Source organism: Cebus imitator, unplaced genomic scaffold, assembly GCF_001604975.1.
Source record: "Cebus imitator isolate Cc_AM_T3 unplaced genomic scaffold, Cebus_imitator-1.0 Scaffold138, whole genome shotgun sequence".
In the NCBI taxonomy this organism is placed as follows: domain Eukaryota; kingdom Metazoa; phylum Chordata; class Mammalia; order Primates; family Cebidae; genus Cebus; species Cebus imitator.
In genome coordinates this window covers 3,233,173-3,237,014 of record NW_016107453.1, presented here as the reverse complement: position 1 = coordinate 3,237,014, position 3,842 = coordinate 3,233,173, and the positions used below count along the sequence as shown (strand labels likewise).

Sequence of the window (3,842 nt, the reverse complement as noted above, 5' to 3'; positions counted from 1 at the left end):
TCCTTCCTTCCTTCCTTCCTTCCTTCCTTCCTTCCTTCCTTCCTTCCTTCCTTCCTTCCTTCCTTCCTTCCTTCCTTCCCTTTCTTTCTCCTACTTTCACAGGATCTTGCTCTGTCACCCAGGCTGGAGGGTAGTGGTGCAATCATAGCTCATTGCAGCCTCTAACTCCTAGGCTCACTCAAGAAGTCCTCCGGCCTCAGCCTCCTGAGCAGCTAGGGATCACTGGTGCACACCACCATGCCCAGCTATATATATTTTTTTCTTTTTTTGGAGAGACGGGATCTCCCTATGTTGCTAAGGCTGGTCTCTAACTCCTGGCCTCAAATGATCTTCCTGCCTCAGTCTCACAAAGTACTGAGAGTACATCCATGAGCCATTGCACCTGGCCTCATATGTCTATTTTTACCCAAGTACCATATTACTTTGGTTACCATTGGTTTTTTAATGTGTTTTGAAGTCATGTAGTATGATGCCTCCCGCTTTGTTTATTTTGCTCAGAATTTCTTTGGCTATGCCATCTTTTGTGGTTTCATATAAATTTTAGGACTATTTTTTCTATTTCTGTGAAGAATGTTATTGGTATTTGATTTCATTACGTCTGCAAATATGCAAATTGCTTTGTGCAGTATTGACATTTTGACAATATTATTAATTCTTCTAATTCATGATCATACAATATTTTTCCTCTTTTTGTTTTTTTGACAGAGTCTTGCTCTGTCAGCTAGGCTAGAGTGCAATGGTGCGATCTCGGCTCACTGCAACTTTTGCCTCCTAGGTTCAAGTGATTTCTGACTGATTTTTGTATTTTTTAAAGTAGAGACAGGGTTTCACCATGTTGGCCAGGCTGGTCATGAACACTTTCCATTTTTAAAATGTCCTTTTCAATTTCTTTCATCAGTTTGTTATAGTTTTCCTAAGGTAGATCTTTCACTTATTTGGTTAAATGTATTCTAGGTATTTTATAATTCATACAGCTATTGAAAATGGTTTGCCTTCTTGATTTCTTTTTCAGAGCATGTGCTGTTGGTGTATATAAATACTATTGATTTTTGTATGTTTATTTTGTATCCTGCAACTTTACTGAATTCATTTATCATTTCTAACTTTTTTTTTTTAGAGTCTTTAGGGTTTTCTACATGTACAGTCATGTTGTCTGGGAACAAGGATAATTTGACTTCTTTCTTTCCGATTTGGATGCCCTTAATTTATTTCTCTTTTCTAATTGTACTGTCTAGGACATCTAGTACTATGTTGAAGAGGAATGGTGGATGTGGACATCTTTGTCTTGTTCCAGTTCTTCTTTTTCTTTCTTTCTTTTTTAACTTTAAACAAATTTTTGTTAAACAAAGGTTGTCACATAATTGGGTATTTCTCTACTTTGTACATAATTATTCTCACTCTCCACAGAAAGGCTGCTTAACTTCTCATCTGGTGGTGGCAAGCCTGATTTTAGCACAATAGTAGTAAAAATGCCTCAGTGATTTAAGTTGAAAGCAGTACATTGGTACATGGCTCTTACACCCAGTATTAGAAATACACAAATGTCTTTTTATTAAAAGATACAAAATAAATTATCTTTAGGCATGGACAATGACAGCAGTAAACATTATGTATTTTGTCATTTGAAACCAGTAACTTATAGTTAGTGATTTCCTAAACATCAGCTAGTCTTTTCTTCCGTCATTTTCTCCAACTGACTTCTCTGAAATTATTGGTGAGGAATACTGCCTTGGGATTCCTGTCACAGTTTATTAATAAAGCTAAAGCACTTTTCTAAGAATTAGAACTTGCCACCTCCCATACCACCTCCCATTACACCCATTGCACCCATTTCGGGGGCCTTCTCTTTTTTTTTTTAGGAATTTCTGTGACTATAACTTCTGCTGTAGTTTAAACAGAGAGGTCACCCCAGCAGCATCCAATAAAGCATTTCTCACAAACTTTATTGGGTCAGTAATTCCTTTTTCCACCATATTCACAAAATCTCTGACCATGGCATCATAACCAACTTCGGAGGACCTGGATAAGTTTCTTGACTATCAAAGACCCTTTAACACCTGCATTTTTAGTAACGGTCATTGTGGGAATTTTGAGAGTTCTCTTAATAACTTCTATACCAATTTTTTGATCTTCATTAGCTGGAGTCAATGAGTCCAAGGCACCAATGCACCGAAGTAGGGTACAACCTCCTCCCAGAACAATGCCTTCTTCAACAGCAGCTCTTGTGTTTTAAGGGCATCTGTAACACTGTCTTTCTTTTCCTTTACTTCAACATCACTTGTCCCACTAACCTTAAGCACAGCTACTTCATCTGAAAGTTTTGCCAGTCGTTCATTCAGTTTTTCCTGTTCATATTCACTATTCGTGACATCTAACTGCTCAATGATTTCTTGCACACCTTTTTCAATTTGAGCCTTGCCACCTTTTCCTTTTAAGAGCACAGCGCCATCTTTGATCACAGTGACCTCTACAACTTCTGCTAAGTCATGAAGCTGAACATCTTCAAGACTTAGAGTCAACTTCTCTTCTCGAAACACTGCACCTCCAGGAGCAATGGTCATGTCTTTAAGCTGGTTCTTTGCACTGTCACTAAGCCCTGGAGCTTTGACTGCTACAACCTGAAGGCCAACTTTTAGCTATTCAGAATGAGTGTACTTAGAGTTTCTCTATCAACATTTTCAGCAATTGTGACCATAGGCTTATGGTGAGCATTGGCAATTTCAGGAGCAGGTACAAAGGCCTGGACACTAGAAACTTTCTTTTTACTCAATAGAACATTGGCATCCCGGAATCCACATTTCTGACCTTTTGATGTATTAATATAGTAAGGAGAAATATATCCTCAGTCAAACTTTCATGGCTTCAATAATTTCTAATTCATCGATCAGTGTTTTTCCATCTTTACTGTGATGAAACCCTTTCTTCTGAACTTTTTCATTGCATCAGAAATGACGTTGCCAATTTCTTTGTCTCCATTTACAAAAATTGTAGCAACCTGAGCAATTTCTTCAGGGGTGGTCACAGGTTTAGACTGTTTTTTAAGTGCAGCAATTACAGCTTCAACAGCTAACATCACATTTCTCTTGATTTTCACTGGATTAGCACCTTTGGTAATCTTCTTGAAGCCTTCTTTGGTGATTGAACATGCCCATCCCCAGTCTCTTCATTTGTGTTATTGGCAACATCTTGAACAAGTTTAGCTCCAATATTTTTATATTTATCCTTTAAGTCAATTAACTTTGCAAGAGTCACTCCATCTTTTGTTACTTTGGGACTTCCCCAGTTCTGGTCAATAACCACCGTTTTTCCCTTTGGCCCCATTGTAGCAGCTATGGCATTGGCTAAAAGGTCTACACCTTTAGCATTAAGATTCGGGCATCTGCACCAAATTTTACATCTTTGGCATAAACCTGAGTGAGATGAGGACCCAGGACCCTTGACACTGTTCTCATCTGTCGAAAGCCTGTGAGTAATTGAAGCATTTCTGCGGGACGGCAGCAGGATTTGCACAGGTAAGGCAGGTTGTCGGTGGCGAGTGAGGGGGCTTTTTCTAGTTCTTAAAGGAAAGGCTTTCAGTTTTTCCTTGTTGAGTATGATGTTAGCTGTCGGTTTGTCATATATACCCAGTTTCTGTGTATTTTTACCCACAACAAGTTGAGCATTTTTATCATAAAGGAATGTTGAATTTTATTGAATGCTTTTTCAGCATCTATTGAAATGATTACATGGCTTTTGTTCTCGGTTCTTTTAACATGATCTATCACATTTGTTGTTGATTTGTACATGCTGAACCATCCTTGCATCCCTGGGATGAATCCCACTTAATCATGGTGAATGACGTT

At 38.3% G+C, this 3,842-nt stretch overlaps 1 pseudogene; it reads right to left on the bottom strand.

Moving 5' to 3' along the window:
• Positions 1-1,780: 1,780 nt before the first annotated feature.
• Positions 1,781-3,482, bottom strand: LOC108313489 (annotated as a pseudogene).
• Positions 3,483-3,842: the final 360 nt, after the last annotated feature.